This window comes from Salvelinus namaycush, chromosome 32 (genome assembly GCF_016432855.1).
Source record: "Salvelinus namaycush isolate Seneca chromosome 32, SaNama_1.0, whole genome shotgun sequence".
NCBI lineage: Eukaryota > Metazoa > Chordata > Actinopteri > Salmoniformes > Salmonidae > Salvelinus > Salvelinus namaycush.
This window is the reverse complement of record NC_052338.1, coordinates 349,694-362,297: the sequence shown is the minus strand read 5'-3', so window position 1 is coordinate 362,297 and position 12,604 is coordinate 349,694. Positions and strand designations below refer to the sequence as shown.

The 12,604-nt window shown below is 41.1% G+C and overlaps 1 protein-coding gene across 1 annotated transcript in view; it reads right to left on the bottom strand.

The window, feature by feature from the left end:
• Positions 1-12,604, bottom strand: part of LOC120026741 (plectin-like) — a 158,080-nt gene that overhangs the window by 109,121 nt on the left and 36,355 nt on the right. The window lies entirely within an intron of this gene.

The window sequence follows — 12,604 nt, the reverse complement described above, 5'->3', positions numbered from 1 at the left end:
CTTGGTTAGTTAGGTTGGCTTTGTGCATGCTACCTGTGCTGTGAAAAATGTCTGTCCTTTTTTGTATTTGGTGGTGAGCTAACATAAATATACGTGCTGTTTTCGCTGTAAAACATTTTAAAAATCGGACATGTTGGCTGGATTCACAAGATGTGTACCTTTCATATGCTGTATTGGACTTGTTAATGTGTGAAAGTTAAATATTAAAAAAATATATATTTTGAATTTCGCGCCCTGCACTTGAAGTGGCTGTTGTCATATTGTGGGCGGCCTCGGGCTTGCAGCCAGAAGAAGTTAATAAATGAGACAAAACTAAATATTGATTAAGTATTGGCTATAACCTGTCCCAAGCGAGATAGTCTTGACCATTTGGGACCCCTTGGCTATCTATAGCCTATTCTTATTGCCAGATCTGTTTTCCCTATCAGCCACTGCAGGTGCTTCAACTATTTTGTTTAAAATGTATTTAGAGGCCTGTGAGCTAGGGTCTCTTTTTAAGTGGAGCTCTATAATAAAATCAGTTATAAAACACGAATATAGTTCTAGAATCAGTCTGCTAGACACCAGTACCCAAAATGATATACTAAATTGCAATGTCTACAAGTTGAAGGCCTATTTTTTATTTGTGTAGGCCTAAATTAAACATTGAATTATTAAAGCGATTAAACTGGAGCATTTAGATCATTTTGAATACACACATGGATTTCAATAAACAAATGGATTAGACTGTTCTATTCTCTTTGATTTAGTTCCTATTGCAACTCAGACAAATGACTGAATGGATGACACACTGACTGACTGAACTGAATGAAGGATGAATTCAATGTTCAAATATGTTGGAATGACGAGATGCATGCTCTGCACTTTATTTAGCTAGTAGGCAAATAGGCCTACAGTACATGGTGCTGTGGTGCTGCATGGAGATCACAAGCTCTTTAAATGGGCAGCAGTGTCGCGATGGAGGGAGTAGCCTATACAGAGACTACCTTAGACCACTGCAACAGAGTTATTGTAAATTGTCGGAATAAGCTTATGCCAGACTTAGCCTACGTTTAACCTCTCCATTGTTCTTTTCAAAGTCTATATGTGACACGTTTCAGGAAACTAGGCGTATGTTGCAGGTCACTACTTCCACACAAGAACCATTTGAACATAATCTTTTTTTTAATCAAAATGCGTTTTTTGGGGGGCAGAAATGCCTTCTGGAACATGTGAACTTTCATATTCCCGAATAACAAACTTGTATGCCATGTGTAAATATGAATATAATTGTTAAATTACAAGCCTAGTTTGTTTAGCCACAGAAAAAGACATCAACCTTCCCACTAGCCATGATTGGCTGAGATAATGAGCGGGCTGGACATGCCGAGAGATGAGTTCGGATTGGTCTGCCATATAGCTCGCTTCTGTCTATTTGAGCTGGTTAGTATGTGTAGGTAATCCTGTCTAGCTCTGCTTTAAAAAAAATATATTGCTTAGTAGAACTGCATAAGGGTTGCTGTCTACTTTCTGGAGGACCGAATTTTGAAATCAGTGGAATTAGAGTATGATAGCTAAGGAGATGGAGAAAACACCTGTCTCCGGATTACATCTTCAAACTAAGGGCAACCATGGCATCCGTGACAGGTAGAATATTCCATCCATGATGTATACAGATAAGATAGTCTCGCTAGCTATATTTTCAGATATTACACGTTTCTAATTTTGACAGTCATTTTAATTTCACGTTAAAGTGTACTGTTAGCTAGCTAATGTCAGCTGGCTGACTCGCTAGCTAACTTTAAGGGTATGATCTTATTATTCATATCTCAGAGCCATTTTCTTGGCTAGTTATAGCCTAATGTTAGCTAGCTAACATTGAACCTGGTTGGTTATCTACCTGCAGATTTATGCAGGGTAGTAACGTCATGAGTTGGGATTATTGCTTAGCTAGCTAGCTACATGTCTTAACAAAAGACTCCACTATGCCAGTGTCCATTTTAATATAATTTCACTGCGACAACTGTTAGCTTGGATCAACCCTTTTCACTCCCTTGGTGGAGTGAAAACTTAAGAGAGTGTGAACGATGCTGAATTGGTGTAGACAAAGAAGAGCTTTCCAGTAGGTACCAAAACATTGAAATGCATTTTCTCAAAAGTGAGGTTACAAGTTTATCAACTTTCAAAGCAGAATTACTTTCCCATTGTTCCTCAAATGCAGTGTATGATATACCATTTTCTAGATCTGAGTCTCTACTTTTATCCAATTGTAAAAAATAATATTTTTTTTTTTTTAAATGGTACTACATAGGACTGAATCCAGGTGGTGGGTCACATATGTTCATGACCTGATTCATATAAATCATGTACAATTATTTTAAATCCGTATTAACCCCTCCTTCAGAATATGCTTCAGAATATAGGCAAGATTTTGAGTGATGAAATAAGATTATAAAATTATTTTGAGTGGGCTCTGTCATACATAATTCACAGATTCACCAAACATCTATTATTATTCTGTTTTTCATTTTTCCTGGTATACACTACTGGTTATGATTGCAGACAAAGCCCAGAGAACGGGATGGTGCAATATTGAATTAGTCATATTTTGATAAGGTGTATGCATGGGGATGTCCACGTCACCCAGAGATATGTCCATGCTGTAGAGATACACCTAGCGGACTGAAACTTCCCTGTTGTAGGCATAATACAGCTAGTGCTATCTAGACTTGCGCTGACAAACACATCCATTACATTAGCTACCTAGCTACCTAAATGTGAAGTAAACTCAACTGAGGAGTAATAGAGAATGGAGACTTTTAACAAGAAAACATGCAGGATACCTCTTTCCGTTTTACCTGACATCCGTGATTTTTTATTCTGTGTTATGCTTGTTAGCATAGCACTCATCACAGGCAGATTGGTGTACATTTTTTGTTGGTAAGATAAAACTGCCAAAACTCTAAAATGCATTTGTGTATGTCAGAATTTGGGGGCTCCCAAGTAACGCAGCGGTCTAAAGGCATCACTACAGACCCCGGTTTGATCCCAGGCTGTATCACAACCGGCCGTGATAAGGAGTCCCATAGGGCGGCATAAAATTGGCCCAGCGTTGTCCGGGTTTGACCGGGGTAGGCGGTCATTGTAAATAAGAATTTGTTCTTAACTGACTTGCCTAGTTAAATAAATACAAATTGCAGCAAGATTTGTTCAAGTCTAAAATGTTGATCCGTTATCGTAACCTGGTCTTTGTATGTTCACAGATTAAATGTCACATTTACGTTTCATGTTTCACGCATCTGTTCTTACGATCATAACAATTTACGTAAGGATTTTCTTACGATCCTAACGATATGTACATTCAACCTTTTGGCAGGTATCTCCCTCAATACTATAGCCTATGCATCGAATGGCGAATGGGAGGTGCGCTTTACGAGTTGAGATGAACATGAGTGTCACATTATCAAATAAAACAGACTTGACAAGACGTCAGGCAAGCAAAGGGAGCAATAGCTAATTGTATTTCGAACCACCCTGCCATAGCAGCACAGAGTTGTGAGCTAGGCTATCCAGCCACATTGCACATTATTTACATAAGCCACTTCATAGCTTTTTCTTTCAAGCCTTCCCTCCAAACCTCTCGACATTAGCAGGAAAGGAGGGATAGTAGCAGGGAGAAAGTATGCCTTTGTAAATATTTTCAGCATACATACAGTTGAAGTCAGAGGTTTACATACACCTTAGCCAAATACATTTAAACTCAGTTTTTCACAATTCCTGACATTTAATCCTAGTAAAAATTCCCTGTGTTAGAATCACCACTTTATTTAAAAAATGTGAAATGTTAGAATAATAGTAGAGAGAATGATTTATTTCAGCTTTTATTTCTTTCATCACATTACCCGTGGGTCAGAAATTTACATACACTCAATTAGTATTTGGTAGCATTGCCTTTAAATTGTTTAACTTGGGTCAAACGTTTTGGGTAGCCTTCCACAAGCTTCCCACAATAAATTGGGTGAATATTGGCCCATTCCTCCTGACAGAGCTGGTGTAACTGAGTCAGGTTTGTAGGCCTCCTTGCTCGCACACGCTGTTTCAGTTCTGCCCACACATTTTCTAAAGGATGGAGGTCAGGGCTTTGTGATGATGGCCACTCCAATACCTTGACTTTGTTGTCCTTAAACCATTTTACCACAACTTTGGAAGTATGCTTGGTGTCATTGTCCATTTGGAAGACCCATTTGCGACCAAGCTTTAACTTCCTGACTAATGTCTTGAGATGTTGCTTCAATATATCCACATAATTTTCCTCCCTCATGATGCCATCTATTTTGTGAAGTGCACCAGTCCCTCCTGCAGCAAAGCACCCCCACAACATGATGCTGCCACCCCCGTGCTTCACAGTTGGGATGGTGTTCTTCAGCTTGCAAGCATCCCTCTTTTCCCTCCAAACATAACGATGGTCATTATGACCAAACAGTTCTATTTTTGTTTCATCAGACCAGAGGACATTTTCTCCAAAAAGTACGATCTTTGTCCCCATATGCAGTTGCAAACCGTAGTTTGGCTTTTTTATGGCGGTTTTGGAGCAGTGGCTTCTTCCTTGTTGAGCGGCCTTTCAGGTTATGTCGATATAGGACTCGTTTTACTGTGGAAATAGATAATTTTGTACCTGTTTCCTCCAGCATCTTCACAAGGTCCTTTGCTGTTGTTCTGGGATTGATTTGGCTGATTTCTTTTGATTTGCCCATGCTGTCAAGCAAAGAGGCACTGAGTTTGAAAGTTGGTCTTGAAATACATCCACAGGTACACCTCCAATGGACTCAAATTATGTTAATTAATTAGCCTATCAGAAGCTTCTAAAGCCATGACATAATTTTCTGGAATTTTCCAAACTGTTTAAAGGCACAGTGAACGTAGTGTATGTAAACTTCTGACCCACTGCAATTGTGATACAGTGAATTATAAGTGATATAATCTGTCTGTAAACAATCGTTGGAAAAATTACGTGTCATGCACAAAGTAGATAGCCAAAACTATAGTTTGTTTACAAGAAATTTGTGGAGTGGTTGAAAACAAGTTTTAATGACTCCAACTTAAGTGTATGTAAACTTCTGACTTCAACTGTATATATAATGAAAAAATCCTGCTTATCTTAATTTCCATAATTAGCAATTCATATTTGTAGTAATGTAGGCAGTTTATGAAAAGGATTGTTACGTCTTACCAGTATTGCCAGTATTGGCAAGCAATTATTATTTTACCAAACAATTATTGTTATTCATCCTATATTGTCCATAACATCTTTACTCCCTCGCAACAGTTGTGGGATACATACATACAACCATACACTTTTGCAGTGTACAGTTGCCCCATACCAGAGCCCAGCTCATTAAAGGCCTTGATGTACGAATGCATATACAGTTGCAGCTGTATGAGAAGGCCTGCAAAATTGAGCAAAAATTGGCAGAAATGGGGAGATTTGATTATTGTCACGTCCTAGGTGGAGATCAAATATAGCCCCTTCCCCTGAAGCACCCACACGTGGTGCTCGTTGTGACCATATTCCCAAGCATCTCTGTGCAGTCAGACCTTTGATGATTTTGTGCCACCAGGGCCACAATAATATGCCCCCTCTCTGAATGTCCGAGTGTGACCCCCTCCCCATGGGTTACTGCAGCTAGTGTTGCCAGCACTGCCACTGCCCGGGTGGGGACCACCAAACGGCTAGGTACAAGGTCGTCAAGGTTTTCATTAGCAGCTTTAAGAATTTCCTTGTATATTATGCTCTCCCATCAGGGGGCTTTGGCTTTGTAGGAACAAAATCTAGATGGGGCGGTGCTGCTTTAGTAGGTCTCTGACCACATTCATCTTTCTGATTTGACTGCGTATAGGCTACTTACAGTAGGCCCATAAAACAGATAAGAACTTCTCCTTAGTGTATGGGTCTCCCAGGTGGGTGTATAGGGTTGGGGACACTTCCATCATGATAGGACAGTAAATAAATCTACATTTATTTAAAAATGTATATCCCGTATCTGCACACAATTGAAAGCTCTCTTTCATAACCCCTGCTCACAAACATACATGTGCTCTGGGATTTGCAATGTGCATCCTTTTACACTCACTTAACACCACACCTTTTCCAAACACATAAACACACACCCACCTTCCATCACAATACATACCCACATACTGTGCCTTCTATGTCCTCCGTGTTTTATCTGTTCCATTTTGATTCAGTACTTTTGTGTTCCAGTTCCTTATATTTGATGATGTATTATTTCATTAATTATGCTTTCTTCTAATGCTATCTTATCAATTTATTTAACCAGGGGCAGTATTGAGTAGCCAGATAAAAGGTGCCCATTTCAAACGGCCTCGTACTCAATTCTTGCTCGTACAATATGCATATTATTATTACTATTGGATAGAAAACACTATCTAGTTTCTAAAACCGTTTGAATTATATCTGTGAGTAAAACAGAACTCATTTGGCACAAACTTCCTGACCAGGAAGTGGAAAGTCTGAAATCGAGGCTCTGTTCTAGGTCCTGCCTATAAATGGGCATGATACGTATTAGTATACATGCACGTCATACACCTTCCCCTAGATGTCAAGAGGCAGTGAGAGAAGAAATGGAGTGTTTATCTTGGTCTGAAGTGGAATAAATCCTCTTGGAATGACGTGTCACCCATTTCCTGTTTTCAGGAAGGCGCGAGAAGGAACCTGGATTTGCCTTCTGATAAGCTGCCGTTATGGACGACTAATATCTCAGAGTTTGATTTTATTTGATACATGTGACAATATCATCGTAAAGTATGTTTTTTCAATATAGTTTAATCAGATTATTGAAATTTTTTCGGGAGTTTTGCCGTGTTCCGTTCTCTTCCGTTTGTTGACATGGAGAGATTTGCGCCACTTGGCAAGTGTGCTTGCTAAATCGAGAGGGAAAAAGGCCGTTCTAAATCCAAACAACGATTGTTCCCGACAAAGGACCCCTTGTACAACATTCTGATGAAAGATCAGCAAAAGTAGGACCCATTTTATGATGTTATTTCATATATCTGTCGTACATGTGAACTAGTCGTTTGCGCCCAGCTTTTGGGTACTCTCTCGCTATACCTAAGCTGTATGTCGTAATGAAGTTATTTTTAGAATTCTAACACGGCGATTGCATTAAGAACTAGTGTATCTATCATTTCCTATACAACATGTATTTTTTAGTTATGTTTATGAATAGCTATTTGGTCAGAATATGTGTGTCCGAAAAAGTGTCAGAAAAATATCCGGACGTTGTGGGAAAAATATGCTACATTAGCACAATGTATAACCACTGATTTCAGCTCTAAATATGCACATTTTCGAACAAAACATAAGTGTATGTATAACCTGATGTTATAGGACTGTCATCTGATGAAGCATATCAAGGTTAGTCAAACATTATATATCTTTTGCTGGTTTGCTACGATCGCTAACCTTTGCTACTGGGGAATGGCTTGTGTTTCTGGCTATTGTGGTAAGCTAATATAACGCTATATTGTGTTTTCGCTGTAAAACACTTAATAAATCGGAAATATTGGCTGGAATCACAAGATGCCTGTCTTTCATTTGCTGTACAATATGTATTTTTCAGAAATGTTTTATGAGTATTTAGGTATTTGACGTTGGTGTCTGTAATTATTATGGCTGCTTTCGGTGCAATTTCTGATTGTAGCTGCAATGTAAACTGTAATTTATACCTGAAATATGCACATTTTTCGAACAAAACATAGATTTATTGAATAACATGTTATAAGACTGTCATCTGATGAAGTTGTTTGTTGGTTAGTTTGGTTGGTTCTTGGTTAGTTAGGTTGGCTTTGTGCATGCTACCTGTGCTGTGAAAAATGTCTGTCCTTTTTTGTATTTGGTGGTGAGCTAACATAAATATACGTGCTGTTTTCGCTGTAAAACATTTAAAAAATCGGACATGTTGGCTGGATTCACAAGATGTGTACCTTTCATTTGCTGTATTGGACTTGTTAATGTGTGAAAGTTAAATATTTCTAAAACATATATTTTGAATTTCGCGCCCTGCACTTGAAGTGGCTGTTGTCATATTGTGGCCGGCCTCGGGCTTGCAGCCAGAAGAAGTTTTAATACTGTAAATGGAAAGTCTAAAACATTTTTTTCCAACATTCCCTATCTAGAATGGTAAAGTGTAGTTGTAGTTTATATCTTAACAATTGTTGTATTTTATCTATAACAATTGTTGTATTTTATTGCTTTCTATATATTTTTTTATTACAATCCCTATCATTACATTTTAGTCATTTAGCAGACGCTCTTATCCAGAGCGACTTACAGTAGAGTGCATACATTTTATTACATTTTACATACTGAGACAAGGATATCCCTACCGGCCAAACCCTCCCTAACCCGGACGACGCTATGCCAATTGTGCGTCGCCCCACGGACCTCCCGGTTGCGGCCGGCTGCGACAGAGCCTGGGCGCGAACCCAGCCCAGCCTGGGCGCGAACCCAGAGACTCTGGTGGCGCAGCTAGCACTGCGATGCAGTGCCCTAGACCACTGCGCCACCCGGGAGGCCTTGGCTAGTATTGGGTGTTCCATTATTCGACTCCGCTATGGGAACTTTGTAACATTTAGAATAGCCATGGGGTAGTCTTTGTGTCTCTGAACATTTGGTTATCAATATACAGTTTATCGACTACGAGAGCTATGCGTTTCCCTTTCAATCTATTTTCCTTGAAGATTAGATACCGAACTTTGCGCCGTTCTGCAGTTTCCTTCAGGAACTGATCATTCATGCCTATTTTCGTGCCAGCAGGAAATACCAGGCTTTTAGCCATTATTTTATCTTTAAAGAAAGCCAATTTGGCAACGATTGGGCCTTCAAACCTCTGCCCTCTCTGTCCGAAACGGTGTACACGTTCGTGTTGGACTGTAATGACAGATTTTACTTGTAAACCCCGTGTAGGTCATTTGGAAATGTCACGGTGGTGATATACCCTGTAAACAGCGAGTGTCTACTAGCCAAAGATTGACTGCACTTTTCTTTGGGACTCTGTGAGAACCACAGGCACTTGGAACACAGCTCGAAATTGAAATATAAAATATCTGCCTCAATGCCCTTTAAAATAAAAGGTTAGAATAGCTAACTGCTAAGCTGTTACGTAAATGAGGAGCAACCAGTTGAGTGAGAGAGGCAAAGGGCTCACTGAAAGAGATAATAGTAGCTGACAGAAAATTGGCGAGTTCCAGAGTAGTGGTGCCAGGAACTATGTACATGCCGTCTACAGTCAACAGGGGAAACCAGTCCCTGAGAAACAGTCACACAAAAGGTGCAGTGTCTTTTGGCTTTTAACACATAAAGAGCTAGGCACTAGCCAGTGCCATTCCTAAAATGTCACGTGTCTTCTTAGCTTCAGTTGAATAAAATTAAGACTAAGAGAAATTAACAACAATTATTTTGTTGATTATAGCCTACTTGGGGGCAGGATTTGTTTTGACCTGGCCAGGAAAAAGGTCAGTTAGAACCGGTCACATGTCTATAACCAATATGCATGCCAAAGACGATGCTAGCCTAAAGGTAAAAATCACAGAGTAGTGATAGATCTAAGAAAATCCATAATCCTGCAGCTCTCACTCCCTTTTCATGGCAGTCACAAAACACTTCCCAACTGTGAACGCTAATGGAAAAGCCATAAAGTGATTTTCTTTGCCTTTAAAAGGAGGACAATTGTGCCTGTGTTCTACTCAACATGAGTCACCCATTATCAATGCCTCCTCTGAAAGAATATGCTGCAGGGGAATGATGAAATACTTGTTTTCCTATTTACTGTGGAGTGGACCAAACTGTCAGTAGAGTGTGGTGTACCAGTAGCCTACATGTCAACTCACACTGCCCTCTACAGCTCACTAGTGGGGACTGAACCCAAAGCACTTGGCAGGTGTCTTCACTGACAATTTCAACATGTTCCTGACTGAGTCTGTAATACCAACATGTTTCAAGCAGACCACCATAGTCCCAGTGCCCAAGAACACAAAGGAAACCTGCCTAAATGACTACAGACTCGTAGCACTCACGTCCGTAGTCATGAAGTGCTTTGAATGGCTGGTAATGGCTCAAATCAACACCATTATCCCAGAAACCCGAGACCCACTCAAATTTGCATACCGCCCAAACAGATCCACAGATGATGCAATCTCTATTGCACTCCACACTGCCCTTTCCCACCTGGACAAAAGGAACACTTATGTGAGAATGCTATTCATTGACTACAGCTCAGCGTTCAACACCATAGTACCCTCAAAGCTCATCACTAAGCTAAGGATCCTGGGACTAAACACCTCCCTCTGCAACTGGATCCTGGACTTCCTGACGGGCCGCCCCCAGGTGGTCAGGGTGGGTAGCAACACATCTGCCACGCTGATCCTCAACACTGGAGCTCCCCAGGGGTGCGTGCTCAGTCCCCTCCTGTACTCCTTGTTCACCCACGGCTGCATGGCCAGGCATGACTCCAACACCATCATTACGTTTGCAGATGACACAACAGTGGTAGGCCTGATCACCGACAACGACGAGACAGCCTATAGGGAGGAGGTCAGAGCCCTGGCCGGGTGGTGCCAGAAATACAACCTATCCCTCAACGTAACCAATACTAAGGAGATGATTGTGGACGACAGGAAAAGGAGGACCGACCACACCCCCATTCTCATCGACGGGGCTGTAGTGGAGAAGGTTGAGAGCTTCAAGTTCCTTGGTGTCCACATCACCAACAAACTAGAATGGTCCAAACACACCAAGACAGTCGTGAAGAGGGCACAACAATTCCCTATTCCCCTTCAGGAAACTAAAAAGATTTGGCATGGGTCCTGAGATCCTCAAAAGGTTCAACAGCTGCTGCCTGGTACAGCAATTGCTCAGCCTCTGACTGCAAGGCACTACAGAGGGTAGTGCGTACGGCCCAGTACATCACTGGGGCTAAGCTGCCTGCCATCCAGGACCCCTACACCAGGTGGTGTCAGAGGAAGGCCCTAAAAATTGTCTACTACCGCATGGCAAGCGGTACCGGAGTGCCAAGTCTAGGACAAAAAGGCTTCTCAACAGTTTTTACCCCCAAGCCATAAGACTCCTGAACAGGTAATCAAATGGCTACCTGGACTATTTGCATTGTGTGCCCCCCCAACCCCTCTTTTACGCTGCTGCTACTCTCTGTTGATCATATATGCAAAGCCACTTTAACTATACATTCATGCACATACTTCCTCAATTGGGCCAACCAACCAGTGCTCCCGCACATTGGCTAACCGGCCTATCTGCATTGTGTCCCGCCACCCACCACCCGCCAACCCCTCTTTTACGCCACTGCTACTCTCTGTTCATCATATATGCATAGTCACTTTAACCATATCTACATGTACATACAACCTCAATCAGCCTGACTAATCGATGTCTGTATGTAGCCTCGCTACTTTTATAGCCTCACTACTGTATATAGCCTGTCTTTTTACAGTTGTTTTATTTCTTTACTAGCATATTGTTCACATAACACCTTTTTTGCACTATTGGTTAGAGCCTGTAAGTAAGCATTTCACTGTAAGGTCAACACCTGTTGTATTCGGCGCACGTGACAAATAAACTTATCCTTTGATTTGAATTGCAGTCGTTGTACTCATAATATACAGGAGAACGATCGCCTTATGGCGAGGATAGCTGTGCTGTAAGCCCAGCTTCAGACGCAATCGTTAGGCAAGGTTAATAACATAATAAACGGCTCTCTCTCCGCCGGATGTGTACCAAACTCACTGCCGTTGCACAGCAACTCACTGCCTTCCTGAAGACTGACAAGTGAAGGTTGTCAGTCTTGTGAAGGTAGTAAATTACATTTTACTAGCGTCAGACCGAGGCTCTGCATCTGTCCTTATTCTCCTAGACCTTAGTGCTGCTTTTGATACCATCGATCACCACATTCTTTTTTGGAGAGATTGGAATCCCAAATTGGTCTACACGGACAAATTCTGGCCTGGTTTAGATCTTATCTGTCGGAAAGATATCAGTTTGTCTGGCCCAGGAGTGTGAAGGTGAACGGAAAGGCACTAGAGCAACGAACCGCCCTTGCTGTCTCTGGAGATGGTTTGTCCTCTGACAAATCAACTGTACATGTCGGTGTTCCTCGAGGCTCTGTTTTAGGACCACTATTGTTTTCACCAAATATTTTACCTTTTGGTGATGTCATTCAGAAACATAATGTTAACTTTCACTGCTATGCGGACGACACACAGCTGTACATTTCGATGAAACACGGTGAAGGGCAAAATTGCCCTCCCTGGAAGCCGGTGTTTCGGACATTAGGAAGTGGATGGCGGCAAATGTTCTACTTTTAAACTCGGACTAAACAGAGATGCTAGTTCTAGGTCCCAAGAAACAAAGTGATCTTCTGTTGAATCTGACAATTAATCTTGATGGTTGTACAGTCGTCTCAAATAAAACTGTGAAAGACCTCGGCGTTACTCTGGACCCTGATCTCTCTTTTGACGAACATATCAAGACTGTTTCAAGGATAGCTTTTTTCCAGCTACGTAACATTGCAAAAATCTGAAACTTTCTGTAAAA